Source organism: Monodon monoceros, unplaced genomic scaffold (genome assembly GCF_005190385.1).
Source record: "Monodon monoceros isolate NGI ecotype Baffin Bay Population unplaced genomic scaffold, NGI_Narwhal_1 Super_Scaffold_18, whole genome shotgun sequence".
NCBI lineage: Eukaryota > Metazoa > Chordata > Mammalia > Artiodactyla > Monodontidae > Monodon > Monodon monoceros.
The window spans coordinates 87,384,744-87,409,839 of NW_021703774.1; positions in this window are offsets into that span (position 1 = coordinate 87,384,744).

A 25,096-nucleotide genomic window follows, 5' to 3' on the forward strand; every position below is an offset into this window, starting at 1 on the left:
TTTGGAACCATGCATAGCATGTGGAGACCTTTACACCTTTGACAACTAACCATGAGTTATGATTTGTGGTACCACTGCAAACCAGTAAAGGGCAGCAACTGTCAACAGTTTTGTAACATAATAAAGCCTAATTGTTATTTCAATTCGTAGATAAAAATGTTGACTTCGTTACACGTAAAGGTCTTTGATGCAAATTAATTATATTATGCAGTAGTTCTGATAGGCTAGCTTTAAACAATATAATCTTAACACAAAAACAAACTTTATAATTAACTTGACCATTTGTCATTTCAGAATCAATTGGTTCTTACAGAACTTAGAAAGAAGCAGAGATTAAAGATTTTTCTGCAGCTTTTCTGGGAACACGTAAATGAAGTATTTTCTCACCTTCAACTCTGCCATCCAAAAATATACTATGGAATAGCATAAACATCCAAAGATTTTGTTGATTTGAAATCGAAAATAGAAGAGGAATCACATTCAATGGCACCTCGACTGATATAGTTCTAAATTCAATAAATTCTTTTTCAGATATCAGTTCAGGACCTGAACTAACATTCTTTTGCCCTAGATTAATAATGTGTACAAAAGCGAAAAATAAATCCTTGCAACAAATTTTACGCTTTGCCAGAGCTTTCTGATTCAATTAACTTGTTACCACAATATGTTAAAAGGTGGAGGGAGGGGAAGTGTTTATCCTAAGTGATTAAGATGAGTTAGGAGAGGGCAAGGAGGAGCCCTCCCATACTTAGAGCCACATCTCATTTTAATTTTCTTTCACTGGTTATAAGCATGATGCGAAGATTTTTAGTGGCCTTAAAATATTCCAGGATAGCCATTAGTGAATATGTTTAGATTTGGGGATTTCCTATAGGGGACATCATAGTCTTTGGAGACAGATGTGATGTGAGCTCCAACTCTTCTGCTTATGACCTGTGTGATCTTGACAAGTGACTTCATCTTATTTTTTATGGATATAATGGAGATAATACACGCCTCATACAGTTACTAAAAGGATTAAGTTAAATGTCCTGTGCTGATAACAGTGTTTTTTAACATAAATATATGAGGCAAATCAATTAGATAATATATAACGTTTGTTGCTTTGGATTGTTTAAAGACATATGGAACATTTGTAAATGTAATATTTACACTCATGATGGATCATTTGTAAAGTGTAATAAGACACTATGTAAGCCTTCAATATTTACTGATGCAAAATCACTATTATATTTACTTGCATATTATCATATCAAAATAAAAATTTGTGATGAGTACTTGTTTTCTTCTTAAAAGGCATTATGTGATAATTAAAAAAAATAAATGACAATCTTACTTATTGGAAAATCTTTGTTGATCTTTACAACTTAGTGGTTTTAACAGATTCTAGAGAAATGAAGCAAGAGGCTGATGCCAGTTTATTTGCAAGGACCCACCAGGGTCATCTCTTTGTTCTAGGCCTGACTGGTTTTATCACATTTCTCTTTCAGTGTACACATCTGGATCATGTCCTGCTCAGGAATAAATTAGTATGTCCTATAACATTTGTGAAATTTTTACAACTTGAAATAGCATCTGACAAAGTAATTTTCAAATTGCCCAATTAAGATCCACATCATGGATAGCAGCTCAAGCTTCTATAGTAGCTGTCCCCATTACTTGTCTCCCTTTCTATCCTAGTAACAGAATTTTAGCTAAAGGCATTTCCTAGCCTCTATTAAATGTTACGTAAAACTTCCAGGAAATATCCTTAAAGGGAAGGCGTCTCGGTCCTACTTTCCCCTTTTCTCCTTCCTTTTGGAATGAAGGTGTGAAGGTAGGAGCTAGCATAGCCATCTCAAACCCTGACATGGAAGATAGGTGTTTAGGGCTGCAGAGCAAAAGACAGTTAAATGGTCCTGGCTTCTTGATATAACAGACCACCATATGTGCCCTGGACTGCTATGCTCCATGGATATATGAGATTATTTTGGGTCTTGTTGCAATGGCCAAACTGTACCTTAATGAATACAGTTTCTATGACATCAACACAGAAACTGCATATTTTACAGCCAAGCAGAAGAATCACCAACTCACTTGAACTATACCAAATCATATATGAATTATAATAGTGAAATTATTTTTTGAGATAAATTGCAATCTGTTTAAAAATCTTAGATTGATTCTAATGTTTGCATCGTCTACCCTGTATGGTAATTTAATTTGTTCTCTTTCTTTTCAAATACTTAAAAATTTTTTCTGCCCTGAGTTTCTCACTTTTTGAAAACTTACATATTTAGTTTCACATGATAAAGACTTAAGGGGAAACTAATGTTACATCTTTCCATAGTGAACATATTCTAGACTCCCTGACCTGTGGGTTGTTTTTTTTTTTTGCGGTACGCGGGCCTCTCAGTGTTGTGGCCTCTCCCGTTGCAGAGCACTGGCTCCGGACGCACAGGCTCAGCGGCCATGGCTCACGGGCCCAGCCGCTCCGCGGCATGTGGGATCTTCCCGGACCGGGGCACGAACCCGTGTCCCCTGCATTGGCAGGCGGACTCTCAACCACTGCACCACCAGGGAAGCCCTGACCTGTGGGTTTTTAAAAACTGTTAAAAAGCATGTTTTCCTATAAACCATAATTACTAAATGCTTCCTATTATAGTCTGACTCATGAGCTTGCTAGTTTGTCCTTCCCTAGCTAAGTTATCTTCTGGTTAGTATTGTAGCTACATGATAGATTATGGAATACAGTCTGAACAGCATGTCTTTAAACACAGTGGCCAGTCTCACTGATTTATGATCAGATTTCTATAATCCCAACTACTCATACTTAAATCTTTATTTGAGCAGGTTTAGCCAATATGTGTTAAAGTGTACAATTCTGGGAGGCTGTGAGTGCTGTGAAACCAGCTTGAGCTTTCGAGTCAGAATACCCAGCCGTAAATCCTGGCATTGACACTTACTACCCTATTTCCTCTGGGTTATTTCCTTGCCTTCTCTGAGCCCATGTCTGTAAATGCGGGGTAATAACACCTATTTCACAGGCGGGTTGACAACAGAGCTTCATGCCTGGTAGGTGCTCAATAAATGTTAACCCCTTCCCCTACTAGAGTATGCTGACATAATGACCATGTGAGCATGAACATTTTGACCCCTGTTTCTTGGGACTTATTCCATGTATTTACCCGTTGCTGGTGCTGAAAGGTATTGCTGGCCTTGTTCAGCAGCTTCTTCTAATGTTGGAACGCTCTCCTCCTTTTGAAGTTGGCTGGAGCTGAACTAGAATGAAATCCATGGGGGTAATGAAAAAAGAGCAACTCTGCACTTTCAGATGAGCTACAGATGTGGGCCTGCCACACACCTTGTTATCTCTTGGCGGATTTAAGACAAATTTCCTTGGCTGCTTGGGCTTCTGTGATGAGGGGTCTTTGAGTAGATCAGCCACAGCTCATCCAGTTAAATGAAGATGAGATGTTGTGTAAGTGGGACTCCAGAGACCTGTATTATCACTTCCATTCTGCCACTGACTATAGTGTGACCCAGGCAAGGAAAGAGGGGCAAAGAATATATATTTATAATATTTATTTATTTATTTATTTTTATTTAATTTTTGTTGCCCTGGGTCTTAGTTTTGGCATGCAGGATCTTCGTTGCGGCATGCGAGATCTTTTGGTTGCAGCATGCAGACTTCTTTGTTGCAGCATGCAGACTCAGTTGTGGCATGTGTACTCTTAGTTGCTGCATGCATGCGGGATCTAGTTCCCAGACCAGAGATGGAATCCCAGGCCCCCTGCATTGGGAGCATGGAGTCTTACCCACTGGACAACCAGCGAAGTCCCAAAGAATATATATTGAGTACTTATAATGTACCTTGTCATGTGCTAGACACTTGAGGTCATTACTTAATTTCATCCTTAAAAGAGGTCTGTGAACTGGGCATTTTTACACCCTTTCCGGGTGAAGACACCAAGGTTTCTCTGCTCTTAGTAACCTGCTCATAAATTATGGAGTCATGAATTGAAACCAACACTGCCTGGCCTCAAAGCCCTGCCTCTTTTGCTATAGCATGCTGCCTTTGACCTAACTGAGCCTTTCCTGTGCAAAATGCTGAGGGGTGGATGCCCTCTAAGGTTCCTTATATTTTCAAATCCTATAATTCCATCCTCTTTACTCTAAATGCAGGAATATAAAACCTATTAAGCTTTGTAAAGACTTAATAAGTCTCCCTCCAATAAATGTTCATACAATGTTTGACTCAGTACAGTTGTCACTTTTAAGTATGGAAGACATAGAAAGAGGAAATACATATAATTGGGGGTAAGGAGTAAAGAATTAGGTACTTATCACTTTTTGTAGGCATCATTTTTCAGGAGACTGCCATTTAAAATCTAAGTACTCTTATCATTTTGTTTTTTAAAAATTCTGATTATACAACAGAACACAAATGAAACAATTCAGAATCCATGCTGTTTTGAAAGAAGAAAGGGATTCAACAAGTACAATTGAGCCCAACAGGAGATGCAGTTATAGACATGCTACAGCTGAAGGAGCCAGGAGTATAAAAGATTATCTTGAAAAGCCCCAACATTATTAGCTTAACTCCAGTCTAGTCTTCCTGGGTTGGCTACGCAGTCAACACAGCACTAACACTTAGCTTCCTTCACTTGTCACACACATTTTAAGTTTGAAGATATGAGTCTCACACTGAATTAAAAAAAAAAAAAAAGAATTCCTTGCCTTCTTTGGTATAATGTTTTGTTTCTTTTCTCTATTGAATAGCAAGGCCAGTTCTGGGGAGATTTTACAGGGCTGTGCTGAAGCTCCACTATAATACCCTTCGAGTGGCAAATTCAGTTTTATATTTAATGGATACACCTGCCTTAGTCACAATCGGTAAGCCTCCTTCTGGGTCATAAGAAATGATGCATTTGGTTGGGATTTATTATTTCTATTCATTGCTCTTTGTGTATCTATTTGAACAATAGGAGGAGACTACTCTTTTCTCTCCTTTTATAATCATCAAGTCTGTGCTTTTTGAAACACATTAGAATTTGCATTTTGCTTTAGTTCATAATATAGTAACATTGCAAGCTGCTGGGAATTAAAAGTATTTAAAAGAGAGGCAGAGCACATTTGCTCAATGATTCAATAAGCTGTAGAGACAGATTCATGATGGAATGGGCATTTAGGTAAATTGACAGAGGTGCAGAGGTTACAGCTTCTGAGGCAGATGCTCTGTGGAAATGTAACCTGGCCCATTTCACTGCAGTATCTTTAACAGTACTATTTAAGATATACTGTAGCTGACTCACTTTGCAGACCATAGTTTTGCAGATGTAAAATTCACTGTTTTGATTCTGCATTCCAGGTCTTACTGCCAGCTGAATGTCCATGGTACAATGCACGATTTTCATGCACAAGAGGTCTCCACCGGTGTCTTGTGCATTGTGAACTTCAGGCAAGGAAAAATGACTTAGCTCTCCCCTGGAAATGGAAGTGTGGGGTCCCCTACACCCCTTCCAAATGTCGTAATTAATCAGTCCCACAAATATGTCTGGGGTGTGCACTATGCTCAAGGGCATAAATACTGCAGAATGGCTTTGGGCTACTTGATTTACTGGCAGCCTACTTCAATTCTCCCTAGCCCACCCCCAGGTTTTGACCTAATTAAACACTTTTTAATACCTGGTGCTTAAAAAGGCAGTTTCCTTTCAATAGTGTGTGAACAAAGAGGAAAAGATAAAAAGGCATCAACTGTTTTTCCCCTAATCTGCCATCCCTGCTTCCACTATGGAAGGCTCTCACAGTCCAGGCATTCAGAGGTCTCCAGGTGGATGTGGAGAGCAAAATAAGTGATGTCAATCATCTCTCTGGGATCTAACATTGTTTCTGGGCTCCAAAATGCGTTTGCTTTGTTTATTTTTTTATAGCAAAGTCAAGAGAGGTTCACTTGGATCTCCAAGCATGGCCTGAACCTGATAAACGTGCCCCATGGCAGCCCCAACCCTGACTAGGGCTTAGTTCTCAACTGCAAAGAGCTGCTACTTTAAGCTAACGCTCTAACAAGAATATTGCAAAGTAGTGAGTTTGTGGGGCTCTGTTTCCTTCTCAGTGGGTGAGGATAGGATGGAGGACTCTTACACAAGGGTAGATCCCAGTTAGGAGGGAGCTGGTGGCATCCACATCTCATTTGTTCAGATAAGGGCTTCGGGACCCAATTTCATCCTTCTTCACATCCCTTGTCAAAACCGCCATAAAGGGCTTCCCTGGTGGCGCAGTGGTTGAGAGTCCGCCTGCCGATGCAGGGGACACGGGTTCGTGCTCCGGTTCGGGAAGATCCCACATGCCGCGGAGTGGCTGGGCCCGTGAGCCATGGCCGCTGAGCCTGCACGTCCGGAGCCTGTGCTCTGCAACGGGAGAGGCCACAGCAGTGACAGGCCCGCGTACCGCAAAAAATAAATAAATTAAAAAAAAAAAAAAAAACCGCCATAGCAACCAGGCAGGGGAAACACGCACAATAGTCTGAGGAGGGAAATCCCTACCATACAGGCTGCTGCCTCTTTGTCCCTTCTCTTTATTTATTTATTTTTTTTGCGGTACGCGGGCCCCTTACTGTTGTGGCCTCTCCCATTGCGGAGCACAGGCCCCAGACGCACAGGCTCAGCGGCCATGGCTCACGGGCCCAGCAGCTCTGCGGCATGCGGGATCTTCCCAGACCGAGGCACGAACCCGTGTCCCCTGCATCGGCAGGCGGGCTCTCAACCACTGCGCCATCAGGGAAGCCCTGTCCCTTCTCTTTAGAAACATTGTCAAATAATTGCAAACTGAACTTTAAAACTATCCTATTGTAAGTTTGACTGACACCCAGGCATATGACTTGTTCGATGGATCATATTATTACTCGGTTGTCACGGTGCTTTAAAAAGCACAAAGGATTTTTTATTTAACAATCACAACAAAAGGGAACATTCAGTGGACCAAGGGTTGTTCTAGACATTTTATAAGCATCTTCTCATTTAATTCTTACGGCAGCCCCTAGAGGGAGAAGCTGTCAGGGTCAGATAGCTTGAGTTTAACCTTGGCACTATCACGATCTAGCTGTGTGGCCTTGTTGCTTCTCTGTGTCAAAGTTACTTTTAATTTTCACAGTTACAGTGTGTGGTAACTACAATTCCTCTACCTTAACAAATGTAGAAACATTGTCAAATGTGTTAGTACAATAGCCTGGATTTTCATTCCCTCTTCCGAAGGAAAATCTCTGCTACAATCACAACTGAGTCAACTATTTTCACCAGACCACTGCAATAACTACCTATCAGTCTTTTGCATTGACATTTGCCCAAACTCCTTGCCTCCCACCAACGCATCCTCTACATGCCAGCCAGCGCAATCTTCTTATAAACATACCTAATCATATGTCATGTTCTGCTTAACACTTTTGGTGGGTTTCTATTTTTTCTTGGGATGAAAAAAGGAAAATCTTAACATGACCTGTAAACAAAGATATGATCTAGCACCAGCCTACCTAGCCAGACTAATCTCACAACACTTTGCCTCTTGTCCTCCTTACTGAGTTAAGAAAGGTAAGAAGTGTGGGCATTGTGCCATCTGAACCACTTTCCAAGGATAAGGCCTAATATAGAAAATGTTAGATATATGCAGCTCTCCTTGGACACTCATCACATACTGCCTGATTCAGATTCCTTCCAACTAAAATGCACATGTATGCCCCAACTGTTATAAATAGGTTGTTTGGGACAAAGAATACATTTCCCTCAAAGAGTCAGTGTTATAAAAATTAGTTAAGTTCCAAGATCATAAATGCCTGTTTTGTCTACGAGGTAGCAAAGCTCTCTGCTGAAAGTATTATAGCTTCCCATTTGACAAAATAACAATATTTAACACAATAACAATAGCTATTATTTATTTAGCACTTACCACCTACCAGGTGATAATGTCTGCTTTTGGCATTTATTTATGATGTAGTTACTATTATAATCCCCATTGTACAGATAAAGGAAATAAGGCACATAGCAGATTCCAACTAGGAAAAAAGTCAAGCTGAGGTACACTACTACCATAGTTTTTATTTTAAAAACCATATTTGTATGCCTCCTATTCAAACTTCTAACAGTAGGATAGCAGCTTAAGTTTTAGTAACCAAGTGTAGTTTTGAAGATTTTTTGCCTCCTATTTCATACTTTGAAAAGCAAAAAATTATAATCATTTTCTATTTAAGAATTCAATGCTTGTTTCTCAGCTTCTTAAAATTCTCCCATAACTGACAATAAAACGGTCCCTGCTTTTAGTTGATTTACATTTTGCTTCTGTCTATTCAAACCTGTAGTAAGAGGCCCACCATCTTGATTCACTCACTTGAAAATACCTGTTAGTGTCTGACTAGGTTATAAAACAGCTCGCATGCAGTCCAGTATCCATGCAGAGTCAATTTCCCTACAGTAACCCCACTTAGGACATAGTCTCTAGGAATGCATAGAAATAACAATCCTAAAATGTCTTGCAATTGTCTATTTCCTTCTACCAAATTGGGCTTACTCCCTATAGTGTGAGGGCTAAGTCTCTGTTTAGCTTTTTATTTTTTAAAGGCTTAAGTAGATTCTGCATGTTTAAAAAGATCAGATCTCAAGTTATTAATATTTGAGTAACTGCAAAAAATTAAGCTAAAATTCCAGACAGCATCACTTATTCATTTTCATCTATTGCCTTTGTTGTTTCACACTTTGGGGAATATTTGGCTAGGTTTTGTTTGATTTGGGAGAATTATTAAAAAGTGTTTTTATTGCTTACAATGATTTTCAATAATAGGTCAGCAAATGAAGGGATTTAAATACATATTTTATTGAAAGCTTAAAAGTATTTTAGATTCAAAGGGATGCCCTAATATAAAACTGTAAGGTTTAGTAAAAACAGAACTGTTTCTTAGTTGTGAATTATTGTAAGTAAAGTAGATAAATCAAACATTGCTTATGTGTTTGATATTCTCAACATAGCTTGTAACCAACGAACATGTTATCTATTTTTTTCATTACACCCTCTGCCCACTTTCTCCACAACACTATGGCTCCATACCATCCTGGTATACTTCCTTTCAAATAAATATTGTAAATATATCATAATACAAAAAAAGGTGTTATGTAATTTTAAAAAGTTGATACATATAAACACACATAACATATGCAATAAAAGGAATATTTAAGCATTTTCTTCAAATCTTCATAATGGGCTTAATGAATTAAGACCTTTCAGAATATCAAAATGCTAAACAAGCAGTATGGCCTAGGCCCTTATCAGCCAGAATCAGCATGGGCTCCTGCTTAATGCTGTGCCAACAATTAAACCTTTACTTGTGTGGAGATGGACATTGGCAGTTGAGAGTTTCAGTGTGCTTACTACAATGGCTATTTACAACTAGCGCAGAAGTATTTAATTAACTGACTAACTGAACTCTAACTAACCAAATATTTATAGTAGTGAATACTGGCTTATGAAAGCCTTGACCTCAGAGTGAGCTAGTAATATGCAACCTAGGAAATCCACCACTTTACATTTACCATTTTAAGATCCTATCTTTGCATTGCCGTTTGAGAGTCTAGTTCTGTAACAAATCCTATAAGCCCTGGCTTATAAAGGAGAGCCTCCACTGAACTTCTCATAATGCTAAAGGCCCTCTCACAGGTTCATTCCTTCTGGAGTATCTCAGAACATAGGTGGTGAGTGGGCTTTTAGATTTTGTAATACATCCATTCCTGTATGCTCACTTAGTTGAGCCCTTGCTTCCTTCCTCTACCAATTGCCATGGCAATTTTCACCTTTCTACTTCTCTTTAATGTGGGCCATTTCTAACATGCCAAGCATGTTAGCATTCTTCCTGAGGGTCCTTACCAGGATGTTAAATCCTGTATCCCAGGAAACTGATCCCACATCAATACATTCTTCCTTATTTAACTTTATACTCTTGTTTCTCTTGATCCAGCACTCTTAACATGTTTCCAAATACACTCTCCTAGTTCCTCTGGTACATGTTGACTAGGTCCTGTATCCATCTCCTTTGATAGTCCTTTTCCTCCTTTGTCTCTTAGACCTAGTACTTCCCTAGCCAGGTTGTGTTTGATTATGTGTGATTTTCACATTCATTATCGTTCTGGAGGGCAGTAGTTCTGGAGGGAGCATGTGTTGTCCTAAAATGCATGGGCTTCTACGTCACCATCAAGCAGTGTGAGTATGCTATCCTCCGATAAATAAAAGTGGGCAACTTCTGCAGATCCCAAGAGTTCACTGGAAACTGGGGATTTAAATTTTTCAAATGCATCCAACATCTCAAGATCCCATTCTTTTCCAGTTAAGGTCCTAACTTTGACATAACAGACTTGCTTATGTTGAGAATTCAGCCTTCCTTGGAGCTCTGCTACTTTTAAAATTAAATGTGGAGCCTAGTTCTCAGCACTTTTTGTCATCCAGCTCCAAGAGATGAGAGTCTCTTTACATGCCACCAAAGAGGACTTCAGGCTTTCAAAGCTACCCCTTAATTGCTCAACCTTTTATTACTTTTTCCAAAGCATCAGTTGCCCCATCAAAAACCGAATAATTCTATTATCCTTATAATTATAATAATAATTAATATTTCTCAAATACCTGACATACTGCACGGCTAGTGCATTTACTTCTTCCTTTATACCAACTCCATTTTCTACCAGTGAGCATTCTAACAATTTCACTGCTACCTTTTTCCAGGATCTCCATCTACCATCAGTAACAGGGTCCTCGTGACCAGGGGACTGGCAGGTGGTCAAGCTCCAATATCCCATCTCAGTGTCTACAATCTCTGGTCACTCCTGGTATCAACTATTGCAGGTGAGGTTCCTAAGGAGGCAAAATATGAAGTGAAGATTAGCATGCAGGTTAAACACCGCTGGCAAAAGAAAGCAAACATACCTGGGCAGAGGGAGAAGCTGGGCTGCAATACAATGCTCTCTCAAGAAAGGCTTCAACTGGCCCATGGGGAGTACTGAGACTGGGGAGTACTGAGGCTCTTCAGAGTTGTTTCAAATTTGGACAAAGGGGTAGGAAGGAGCAGAAGTCTGTCAAGGCAATTCTCATTAACATAGGTCAGTGTCTCTCAAACTTCAGCATATATCAGAATCAGAACCCAGAAGAGCTTAATAAAACAGACTCTTGGGTCCTACTGCCAGAGTTTCTGGTTAGGTCTGGAATGTGGCCTGAGAACTTGCATATCTAACAAGTTCCCAAATGATGCTGATACTGCTGGTCTAAAGATCATAATTAGAGAATCACTGGTGTAGTTCATTTCCTGGAGGGGCTTGTCAGCTGGCAGCACTCCCAACAGCTGGGAGAATAAATTCTTCAATCCCCAAAGGGCATTTGGAAAGCATGTCAAAGCACCTACTAACAGCATGGACTCAGGAGTCAGGAGTCAAATCCTATTGACTGTACCACCTACTAGGTTTGTGACTTTGGGATTTATCCAAATCTTTGGGCTTTATTTCTGAAATGGGTGTAATAATACCTAATGCAAGGGGTGTTGTTTCCTTTTTCCCCTAACTCCGTGATAGGCACCGCCATCCAACCAAGTTGCTGATGTAAGAAAATTGAGAACCATCCTGAATTTCACCGCTTCCTCTCATCTAATCAGTGTATTAAGACTTGGAAAGTCTACTAGTTCAATGTCCTTTGACCCAGTCACTTCTTCTTAAGGTCATTGTCAATGCCTTAGTTTAGGTCACAATCACTTTTCATCTCTGAACTAGTCCATCTGCCACTAGTCTTTTCTTCCATTTCATCCTATAAAGGGATCCAGAGTAATTTTCCTAAAATAACTTAGGCCCTCCTGTGTTCAGTAGATTTTAGTGGCTCCTTCTTGTTTTCAGGATAGAGTATAATCACTCAAGCTTTGTTCTGTCCTTTAGAAGAACTCTGCTTACTTTTCCATTGTCACATATTGCCACTCATATACTCATGATCTATACTCTAAGCCAGCTTAATTATTTGTAGCTTCTTGCAAATTTTTAATTTTTCACCTGCAAGCTTTCTATAAACTATTTTCTATGGAATGTCCTTCTCTTATCTCCCAACTTACCTTCTCCTAATTCCAAAACATTCTTCACGTCTCACTTCCTCTGGAAACCTTTTCTGACTCATCAAGGTTGGCTAGGTGTCCTTACTATGTGCTTTTCTGGTTCCCTGTTTTTCCTGTAATTAACTACTTCTCTATTTTTCTGTTCTTTACTCTCCACCCTTCCACAAGATGGAGGTGGCATTTGAAAATACTGTCATACTAAAATAATAGGTACACAATAGAACTCCCCGCTTTCAAATTTTGGAGGGTTACATCAATAAGCCATATGCTTGCCACATAAACATTACTCAATAAATGCTAGTTAGTATTTCAGTTAGAGTTGGAGAGAAAAAAAGTTCATGTGAGTGAGGGGAAAGGAAATGCAGCATGCAACTGGCAATTTCTAAGTGGAAGTTCATAACTGAGACAGTAGCATGGTTATTTTCTCTACCAAAAATGCAAATGATTTAGAAAATTTAATTTCTCTAAATAAAAATTTTTAAACTAATGTTATCAGTAAAGATATTAGTAGTGTAAAAACATTTCAATTTTATAATCTACCATGGAAATGAAAACCATAAATAATACTATAGGAACATAATAACCTGGCCATAATTATTGTTAATTTACTTTTCAATTATTATTTAGTTATACTTAGTGATTGATTCAACTTTTAAGTATTGATATAACACTTTGTAACCATTATATGTTTTGTTGTTGTTGTTGTTGTTTTTGTTTTGCGGTACGCGAGCCTCTCACTGTTGTGGCCTCTCCCGTTGCGGAGCACAGGCTCCGGATGCGCAGGCTCAGCGGCCATGGCTCACGGGTCCAGCCGCTCCGTGGCATGTGGGATCTTCCTGGACCGGGGCACGAACCCGTGTCCCCTGCATCGGCAGGTGGACTCTCAACCACTGCGCCACCAGGGAAGCCCACCATTATATGTTTAATAAACTCAGAAATTCTATGATATATAGATAAGTCTATTATTGCTTTTGCAAATGAAGAAGTAGTTATGTAGGAATATCTCAAAGGAATGAAAGAGGCAGAAGTCAAACCCTGAATTTTTAACCACAGGAATCACATAGCCCACCTACATCTACTTTCCATAAGAAAAAAAGAAATCTTTACCAGAATCCACAGAAAATAAACAAAGAGCATCATTTTTGGTAAGATATCAATAAAGGAAATCAGAAGCCAATATAGTATAATAAGGTAGATAAATTTCTACAGAACCTCTTATGCTGATTAGCTTCTCCATTAATAATATTTGCTATTTATTATTATACCCTCTTAGTCACCTGTATCCCAGTTAAGGATATATAGCAGTGCTGAGGGGTGGAAAGGCTGCTTCCACTGGCAAAGAAATCTCAAAAGATTTTAAGAGATTGGGTCATCAGAATCTGCCCACATGTTCCATGTTACTTTTCAGGATCTCATTCCTTCCCAATCAATGTCATAACTTTAAAAAAAGAGACTCTTCATGGTTGGGAATTCAACTTGTATTATAGTTTATCCACCTACAGGATTCGACTTTGGGTTTGGTTTTCAGATATCTTGATGGAAAGATAGGAAATAAGAGTTTTATAGGAAATAAGAGTTTCCTTTATAGGAAATAAGAGTTTTCCTCACAGTATTCATACAGGCTTTCAAGTCCTTTATGAGGACCTTGAGATGAAAATTTAAAGCATTGTGAGCTCATTATCTTCTTGCTTCAAGTTCTCCAGCACAGTAAAAAGCAACTAACCAACACCACTATACTCTGTATTTTTACTATAATATTTTAAGGCTGAAAATACCAGTTCACACAGAACATTCCCTTCTAAAGGCACTTGATTACAGGTATTTAAACATTATAAATTGAGTCACTGTGTTGCCTATATTGTCTTTGCATGCCATAGATCACTAGGGCCCATTTTATCATGGGATACAGGATCATTAATGTCTTTAAATTTAATCACATCAGAGAACCAACTCCAGAAAACCCAGAACCAACATAAAGAATTCATCTTTAAGATTTTGTTTATGTGGAAGCATCCCACTTCCAGTACCAAATTTTGTATCAGTCAGGATATCATCAGAGAAACAGAATCACTAGGAGATATAAATAGGCAGTAGATAGATATAGACAGACAGATAGACATAGATAGATAGATAGATAAATAGATAGATAGATGATAAATGATAATTTGTTACAGGGAATTGATCTCATGCCATTGTGGGAGCTTGAGTTAGTTAAGCAATCTCTGTGAGGATTATTCTTCACATTTGGTGTTGGAACCTTAAGTCCATAGTCCAGGTAGAGTCAGGAAGGGGAGATGGATATAAAGTGAGGAAGAACAAGGATAAGCTGGAACCCATAAGCATGAGCAGAACTCATGAGGGCAAGTTTCACGTCTGGTTCTTGTTGCCTCTGACTGGTAGTGTGGGTGTCCTGCAGAAGCCTGAACACTTCATTATGAAGCTTGACACACACACTTGACCCAGGAGTCAGAGAAGCAGAAGAAGGATCCAGGATAGTTGGAGCACTTGCAGGCACCACTGCTGCCTCGTGCCAACATGGTGCATAAGCACATCTGTGTTGTGTGTGAACTACAAAATGGCTGCCGTCCCATCTACGTCCTCCAAATCTTGCAGAAGAATTTTTCTCAGGACCATTGTAATTGGAAACGTATAGGAAAGAGAATTTTGAGAAATATAGTTTAGGCTAGCCAATCTGACACATTATAAAGCCCCCATATACCCTGAGGAGAAGTGTTCCATCAGAAACTTTCTGAAGAGATTTTTGACAGTTGATAGGAAGTAAAGAGCATAAAGCAGTGCTGAGAGGTGGAAGGGCTGCTTCCACAGGCAAAGAAAATGCTGGGTAGGTTAGTCTTCCTTTTCTTGAAGAATCTGTAATGGCCTCCTCTAATAGAGTTATCTTGCAAGGCACTGTTTATCATCCTTGGGAACTACCCTTGCTACCCTTCCAGATGTACAGCAGGCCCCAAGGGTATGGTACAAGGGTATGGTACTTGAGCAGACTCAAGTCCCAGCAGTCCCCAAGGGTATGGTACAAATCATGACGTGATCAGGTACAATATCCACCAAGAGAATTGCATGATTTGCTAATTTATTTGGACAGAAATCTAGAGAGTGTGAAGGAATAGATCTTATACTTGTGGGATCAAGGTAGAAGAAATATAAAGTTGTATCTGGCCTAAAATATTGCTATAGGCCCCCTAAGGAGAGATTCTAGATTTAATGTTTTAAGCAGAGGAGCTAGGAATGGCCCTTTTTTTTTTGTAGTTTGGTTGAAGTATGTATCCAAAATAGCCCATACCAAAGAAGTTAAAATGCCATAACTTCCTTGAAATTCTGTAGAGTAAGGAATCCAAAGGCCTAGAGTGATTGGAATACTAAAGTGTTTTTCTTATCTAAGATCTTTTAGAGTATTCAGAAGACATCCTTTTCATGCAGTTATTAGAAAAAATTAGTAAGGGGCTCCCTGGCATCCTTGAAGAGCTTTGTGGTAGCTCTTCTCCATACAGTTAGAAGTACTCCCACAAAACTGGGTTCCTGAAATACAGTGGGGATGATGGTATTACTGAGACCAAGTTGCAACACTTAATCTCCAAAAACTAATGTTACTAATGTTACTAATGTTACATGGTTACTATAATGGACACTGGAGCCAATGCAGTCACCAGAATAGCCTGACTCACAGAGATCCTTGGCATTGGCCAGGTTACCTAATCTTTACAAGTGGAAGAGTTCTAGGTCTAGTGAACAGAAATCTGACTTGAGTTACAAAAACAGAGTCATAAATCCTCCATCAATTCCCAGACTTAAGCCAGGTCACACAACAAGAGCCTTTTGAATGAAGGGGAGGCCTGGTCCCCTTGAGAAAAGACTATGATACACTGCCAAAATTTTACTCGTTTCCCCAGAATTCCCCCAAAGGGATCTGTGGCCATTTTTTAGTGTGACTATAAATTGTGAAGGGAAAATAATCAGACTTTTTGGATATTAATGGAAACTGGCTCAGAATTAATACTGATTCCCATAGATTTAAACCACCACTGTGGTCCACCAATTAGTACTGGATTTTATGGAGGTAATGTAATCTCTAAAGTTTGGCTCAGGACCTTTTCACGATAGGGCTTGGGTGTCTCCAAACCAACTCTGTGATTATTATCCTTGTTCTACAATGCACAATTGGAATACACGTACTTAGTGATGGGAAGAATCCCCACAATTGTTCTCCGACCTGAGGAGTTAGAGCTATTATGATAGGAAAGGCTAAATGGAAGCCATTATAATGGCCTCTGCTTATGAAAATGGTAAAACAAAGGTAATGCTGCATTTCTGGAGACATTTTGAAGATTACTGCCACAGTCGAAAACTTGAAAGACACAGGGATGATGACTTCCATTCAACTTGCCTATTCAGTCTGTGTAGAAGAAGAACGATGGATTTTGGAGAATGAGAGTGGATTATTGTAAACTCAATCAGATGGTGACTCCAATTGCAGCTGCTGTTGCAGATTATTTTTCTCTTTTTCTGGAGCAAAACCAGCACATCCTGGCACCTCGTATGCAGCTATTGATTTGGTAAATTTTCTTTTTTCTCTATACCTGGTAGTAAAGACCAGTAAAGCAGCAGTTTTCTTGCAACCGACAAGGCCAGCAATATACCTTCACTGTCCTATCTGAGTGATATACCAATATTTCAGCCCTATGTCATAATTTAGTCTATAGGAATATGATCACCTTTTCCTTCCACAGGTCATTGGGTTGGTCTATTACATTGAGCATATTATGTTCTGGTAAGCAGAAAGTAGCAATTATCTAGACAAGTTGGTAAGAGACTTGCATGTGAAAGGGTGGGGAATGAAACTCATAAAAATTCAGAGGACTGTCACCTCGGCGAAATTTCTAAAGATGCAACGGCTTGGGGCATGTCAAATGATCTCCTGCAAGGTGAAGGAAATTTACTGCATCTGGCCACTAAGAAAGTGGCATATCACCCAATGGTGATTTGGATTTTGAAGTACCATATACGTCATTTGGGCATGCTACTCTGAGCCCTTTATTGAGTGATCCAAAAAGCTGCCAATTTTTTTTTTTTTTTTGCGGTACGCGGGCCTCTCACTGTTGCGGCCTCTCCCGTTGCGGAGCACAGGCTCCGGACGCGCAGGCTCAGCGGCCATGGCTCACGGGCCCAGCCGCTCCGCGGAATGTGGGATCTTCCCGGACCGGGGCACGAACCCGTGTCCCCTGCATTGGCAGGCGGACTCTCAACCACTGCGCCACCAGGGAAGCCCAAGCTGCCAGTTTTGAGTGAAGCACAAAACAAGAGAAGGCTATGCAACAGGTCCAGACTGCCATGGAAGTTGCTCTGCCACTTAGGACATATGGTCCAGCAGATCCAATGGTACTTGATGTATATAGGGATGCTATTTAAAGCTTTCGGCAGAACTTTATCACAGTACATATCCTTAGAATTTGGGAACAAAGCCATGCTCTTCTCTGGTGATAACTTCTCTTTAAAGAAACAGCTTTTTGATTACTACAGGTCTTCAGTAGAGACTGACCATTTGACCATGGACCATCAACTTACCATGTGATTTGAACTGCCCATCATGAACTGCATGTGGCTCGTGAACTGCCTAGTTCACCAAACCGTGAATCTGGGTGTGTGCAACTATACTCCATCATCAGATGGAGCTAGTACATACAAGATCTTGTCCAAGAAGTTCCTGAAGGCACAAGTAAGTTACATGAACCCAGATGCCTGTTGTCCCTACTGTCCCTAATGATGCAGACGCCCATTCTCTCTACTGCTGCTACATTACCTTCTCTCTCTCTACATGTATGATGGGCTCATAGGGAATTTCACCTGACCATTTGACTGAGGAAGAAAAATCTTGGGCTTGTTTTATAGATGGTACTATGTGACATGCAGGCACAACCCAAAAGAAAACAGCTGCAGCAGAACAGCCCTACTCTGGGATGGCCCTGAAGAACTGTAGTGGAAGAAAATCCTCCTAGTAGGTAGAACTTCAAGCAGTGCTCCTGGTTGTTCATTTTCCTGGAAGAAGGGATGATACAATGTATCAATCTATGCAATTTATGAACTACAGCCAATGGTTTGACTGGATGGTCAGAGACTTAAAGGAACATAATCGGAAAATTGGTCGTTAGGAGGTCTGAGGAAAAGGTATGTGGGAAACCATTCCGAATAGGCAGAGAGTTTGATGGTTTGTGTTCCATGTGAAGGCTCATCAAAGAGTGACTGTAGCAGAGAACGATTTTCGTAATCAGGTATGACCCATTCTGTATGGCGACCCATACTTCTTCAGCCGCTCCTGTCATTGCTTAGTGGGCTCATGAATTAATGGTCATGACAGCAGAAATGGAGGTTATACATGGGCTCAGCATCATGGACTTCCTCTCAACAAGGCTAATCTGGCCACACCCACTGCTGAGTGCCCGGTTTTAGCAGAGAACTGCAGGAGAGACCAACATAAGCCCCTGCAAGTGATACTATTCTCAAGGTGGAATCATCCAGCTACAGCAGGTTATTTACATTGGGATACATCTATCATGAAAAGGGCAGCACTTATCTCTTTTAAACTAGATACTTCCTCTGGATATGGATTTGTCTTCCCTAATGCTCCTGACAAAACTATCAGCTGTAGACTTCAGGATGCCTTAACCCACCCTAATGGTATTCCACACAGCATCACTTCTGACCAAGTAATTTATTTCACAAAAAAATGAAGTATAGCAGTGGGTTCATGCTCATGGAATTCCTGGGTCTTAATGTGTTCCCTGTCATCATGAAGCAGCTGGCTTGATTGATGTAATAGCTATTTGAAAATGTGTGCTAGGGGGGTGGCAACACCTTGAGAGACTAGTGAAATGCCTTCTTGGATGTGGTATATGCTCTAAATCAGCATCCAGTGTTGCTGTTCTCCTATAACCAGGATTCCTGGGTCCAGGAATCAAATGGTAGAAACAAGAGTGATTCCTTTCACTATTACCCTAAGTGATCTACTAGCAAAAAACATTTTTTATTCCCCATCTTCGTGACTTTAGGCTCTGCTGGGCACACAAAAATAATTCCATTCAACTGGTAGTTGAAACTTCTGCCTGGACACTTTGGTTTCCTTATTCCTCTGACTCAACAGGCAAAGAAGAGGATTATTCCTCTGGCTGGTGTGTTTGATCCTGACTGTTAAGAGGAACTAGACCACTACTACACAACACAATGTTCTAGCATCTGGCACAAAAGTCAACTGCCTTACAGAGACTATTTAACCAACTTAAGCTTTCAAATTCATAAGGTCAACCCTTATAACAAAACTATATATCTGTTTATCCATCTATCTATCTCTATAATCTATAGTTTTCTGATGGTTCTCCTTTTTTTTGATTGGACCCTGACTGACACAAAGTATAAATGCAAATGACTAGAAAGAAATTAAAGTGTTACTTTCTAATAAAAATCAAATCCTTAAGCCACCGGAGAAGATGAGACGTGCTTTTGGAAAACGGCTTTTGGAGTAATTATCACTAAGGTCAGAAAAGATGTTTTCCCAGTGGGAACTTGTACATGTTTTTCAATGAAACAGTGTACATTAACCTAAACAGGCCTGCTACTTTGTTTGCTAAATAGGCACTGTAGCTTGGGTAGGTCTAATTAGTCCAATAGCACCAAGTCTTAGGAAAATGATTTCTGTGTCTCAGACAAATGGCTGCGATAGGTCCTCTAGGACAATCTATTTTGTACTGGGGATTGCTTGTGTGAGGTAATCTATGGAAGGAACCAGGAAAGATGATCATTCAATAGAAGGGAAAAAAATCAAAATTGAAAATCTTGGAGAATGTCTCTCTCTCTGATAAAATGTTTTGTACTATCTTTGGCCTTGGAGAAATTGTTTAAGAGACAGTTTTTTGCAGAAACTGTTTAAGATGAAATTTTTAGATCTCTAAACAGAAATAAGGATGTGACCTACTTTGTGATATCATGTAATTACTCTGATAAGGTAGATAACACTTCTCAAAATCTCACTAATATAATGAATATTCACCTACATTTTGCAGTGTCGGTAAATAGTGAGACATACAGAGTTAGCCCAGCAAAGGTAATGTGACCGCCTCACGCACAGAGGATGAAGTATGCTTTTAACATGCCTCGTGGCCCTTGTTTCAGAACTTTATCTATGATTATGATAAATAAATGAGGCCACCTAACATTATCTCAGCTTCCCAGTCACTTCATAAATATCCTAATTTTATCTCAGAATTCATGAAAACAACTTATTTTTGTTATTTAACACTTCAATGTTCAAATTTAAAACAACTTATTTTTGGGGTTTCTAAGGCTTTCTGTTTTCAAACCAGGAGGTGTATTCCACATTCCACCTCTCTTTTCACTAACAGGCTCTTTTAATCATTTCAATCAATCATAGCCTAATTATGATTAAAATAATGTCATGAATTACCAGTTGAATGCTGGATGCCAGAAAGCATGTAGCTTGAGAAACATTTATACTTAGAATCACAAAATAAAAATATTCAGCCCCTTTCTCCTCACTTTCTTCTTGAATCAACCAAATTGTCAAAACACAATAGCTTCTGAAAGATTCATTCAAGTATTTATCGTCAAAGGATGTCAGAATGGCCTCCATCCTGAAGGAATTTCAAACTCTAGAAGGATATTTCCACCAAGGCTTACAGCATTATTTTACAAGTCTCCTTACCACATTTTTTTGAATATTATATCCCCCAGGTATTTTCCTTCCCACTTCAATTTTGAGGAACAAATATATTTTTTATTTGGTTGGTTGGTTTTTACTCCAAGTTATTGTCACAGCGGTGACCTGCTTTGGCTGTTGACAAAAGTAGTTGCAGCACTGAAAGAGGCATGAAAGACCCTATTTGCTGAAAGAGAAGGCAAGAGTGTCTGTATAGACTTTGTAACAATGCTTGAGTGATTTGACATGGCGGAAATTTAGCTGTAAACTGCAGTGGCTGGAGTCCCTGGGGCAGCCGTAATTTATGCCTCTAACTTTTATCTTCCACTGACCACCTTCTCGGCCTAGCCTATTTTAGGAATAAAACATTCACTTATGAGGCCACAGAAATTATGTCCCATGTAAATGTCACCAACAAAACCCACTGGGATCCCCAGGAAAAATAAGATGGAATCTAGGTGATAAAGTCTAAACTCTTCTTTTGTGCTATGTCTAGTTTCACTTGCCTTTAGGGGGCCATGTGCAGAAGCCTTGCACCTCACACGTTGGATTAGAGGTCCCAGCACAGAACAGCGGTGCCCTTCACCCCAACTTGGAGAGCCTTGCGGAGATTGTGTGGAAAGGAGCTGTGCACGACGCCTCAATTCAAGATGGCGGCAGCATACCGTGTGCAGAAAGGCTGTGGCCGGCACTTCAGCTTGGTGGGGCCGTGTGCAGAAGCACTGCGCTTGACACCTCAATTCAAGATGGCAGGGGCGGGCCATGTACAGAGACCCTGCAGCTCTGGGAGCAGCACAGCTGCACCAGACCCTTGAGAACTCCGTCCCTTTCCCCAGATGACAAAACAGCCCTGACCAGAGCCTTTCCGGAGACCATGCATCTATAGGGCAACAGGCCCTTTCCAATATTTGATCAAAAAATAAAGCTTTCCTTTGCTTCTGAACCAAACTTGGTCTCCATTCTATTGGCGAGAACACACTGGTCAGAAGGACCCTTGTTGCAGACCAACTCGGGAGGGTCGGTAACATAAACACCGAGTAAGGAAGGGGCTTGAGTCGTAAAGCAATTTTTGTTCTGAAGATTTCCCTCATTTTAGAGATTACAGAAAAAGATTACAGGCGAATTCCAAGCATTCAGTTCATCTTAGCAGTTTTAAGAATTCAGAGGGTAAGTTTCTCAGCATGAAAAATCTAAAACATATTTTGAACTAAAATTATTAGAAACATTGTTTTCTAATACATTTCACAGCTTATCCATGCCAAGCCATGTAAAAAGGGAGAGAAAATACAACAAAAACAGCATTTTGTCCCTGACCATATTGGTAATTAGAATATTATGAAGCCTAGTAAACAACTCGAGAGTGGGTTGCAAGCGCTAATGTGGGCTAGCGCATTATTATCAGTCAGTTGCCACTGCATGTATTTAAGCTACTAGTGAGAATTTTAACCATTGCCAAATAAAATACATATAGCCTGGTGGCTTAATAGCTGGTCATTATGTAAAGGGGTATAAAAAGGGGTGTTAGAGAAACAGTTTTGTGTTGTTTGCTTTTCTAATCAGTGGACTATGAATGCAATATAGCATAAAAGATGAGTAAAGAAAAGATGTTATTGGTATAAAAGGGAAAAAAAGGTATTTCTGCCTCATTGAAATCCATTTGTTTATTTATGATCTCAGTATTCATCTGAGAATTTACCAAATAATAAGATATTTCTGAGTGAGAAAAATGGTGGATTTTTTTTCTTTTTTTGGTAATTTGTTGTAAATTAATGCTTGGTTCTGAATTTACACAGTTCATTTATTTGATAAATAGTTTGTGGTAAAATTCCTCTTTAGTAGCCATGAATCATAAAGGCTATTTAGTGTGGTCCTTCAGAACATAAGCCTTGATGACAAACACAACTGGCCACGAAGTTCACTTTTGTTACTTACTAAATGTGTGATCTTGGGAAAATATCTTAGCTTCTCTGAATCTTAGTTTCTTTATCTATAAAATGGGGCTGAAACAGTAGTCTCTAGTTATAAAATTTTGTGAAAATAAAATTAAGTAATGTATAGAAAACGCTTAGCACAGTGTCTGGCACATAAGAAAAGCTCATTAAGTGTTTGCTATTATTTTTGTTGTTGTTCTTTTTCTTTTTTAACTTTTTAAAATATTAATACATTTTAATTAACTTGATTGTGGTAATCATTTCACAGTGTATATACATATATCAAGTCATCATGTTGTACACTTTAAATATATCCAACTTTATTTGTCAATTATACCTCAATAAAGCTGGGGTGGAGGGGAAGATAAGCAACCTAATAGAAAAATGGAAAAGACAGGACCTGATATTTCACAGAAGAAGAAACAACATAGGAAATAAACATAAGAAAAGATGCTTAATTTCATTAGTAATTGGGGGGTAATTCCAATTAAAACTAAATAAAATATATTTGAGGGGAGGCAGGAAATAGAGTTCATTGAGTCATATTTTCTCTTTACAGCTTCGAATACATACTGTATGCTAAATATTGGGTTGGCCATAAAGTTCGTTCACATTTTTTCCGTAACATGTTACTACACTCCTAGTCCACGTTGGTATGTTATTTCCATAACAAGTTTAAAGACTTCTTATGAATGAGCTCAATAGTACAAAAATGTGTACATAGTTACACAAATTGTTATAAAACAGTAGTGCATACATTATTCTCCTCCTGAAAAATTAGCTTTGATTTATTGTTTGCTATTTTTAAAGTTGCAAACTTAAATAACCTTGCAATATTCATGGTATGCTTACAGAATTTAGATCCATAATAGGTCAGTCTTTTAATGGAGCAAGGACCCACAATTTTAGATACAGCATGACTACATAAAGAAATTTCAGACTGGGTCAGATCAGTTCCTTGTTCCCTGAGGGTCCAAATGAGATGAACAGGGACATTGGGAATTAAGTATAAAGATAATCAGCTGATAATCTAACAGCCTAAAACCAGGAAAGAATAGTGAAACACTGTCTAGATGGTAATTCCTCTTTTGAGCAGGCAAGGAGTTAGGGAGGTTGGACTGGGGCAGAGGTTAAAGACAGATACAGAATCTTCAAGGGCATAATACAAGAAGGGATGCTACATCAGGCCATAGACAATTAAATCAGAATCAAAAGCCTGGAAGAAGAATCATCAATGATAGTTAAGGAATGAAAGCAAACATTGGAAATGGACCCTGGGGCTAGCTGAGGGACCATATCAGCTAAGTTATATAGGACTAAGGGACAAATTGATGATAATCCCATTTATTAATTCACCTACTATGTGCCAGGAACTAGACTAGTTAGTACAGTTACACGGAGAGAATGGGTGTGTTAGAACTCTGAAGCATTTCTTAGTTTCTATTTGTCTATTCATTTCTTAAAATGTTAGGCTAGGCTATGTTCTAGACACTGAATATACAATATTAAACAAAGATAAAAATCCCTACCCTCAAGGAACTTATATTCTAGTGGGAGAAAGACACACATTCAACAAAAAATAAATAAAATATATTACATATAAGATGGCAATGAATGCTAAAGCAGGAAGGGGAACAGGAAGTGTTGTGGGGATGTGATTTCACAGAGGCTTCCCTGAAACGTGACATTTGAGTAAAAACCTGAAGGAGAGGTGAGAGCACACCACATGGATGTTTGGGAGGTAGCATTCCCCAGTGGCATGAATACCGATTTGAGAGCCAGCTGGCTTGCCAGGAAACCTACCATCTCAGGGGCAGATCAACCTTCAGCAGAGGCAGGGGCTGCAGAAGAACTGCCAGTCCAAGCTAGAGGAAGGCTCTGGTGGACCCAAAGTGCCTTCAGTTGGTAGAAACCACACCGATATTGAAATAGGCAGGCAGGACTCCCAGGGTCCCAGGCAAGCCAGAGAGACCAAGCCATGAACAGCAGTCAGAAACTGAGTCCCAAAACATCAGCAGGGCCAGTATATCCCTGTGGGAAGGTCCCAAGCTGGACCAGCATTCAGGCACTAAGTCTTATCTCCCCTACCAAATCCACAAAGATATAAAAGCCATATAACCCTTCTCTCTCCTCCAACTCCAACCATGTACCCAGACAACATTTAAGGAAGAGAAGCAGAGAGGAGTCTCTGAACATTTTTATCCAAGAGAAAATGGACTCTACCTAAAAGTTATAGTATACTAAATAATGTAATCTATAATATGTAAATTATATATGAATTATGTAACTGGGTGAAGCTCTAAACTGAAGTGAATATTTGATTTATTTTCCTCCATCCTTTCCCTA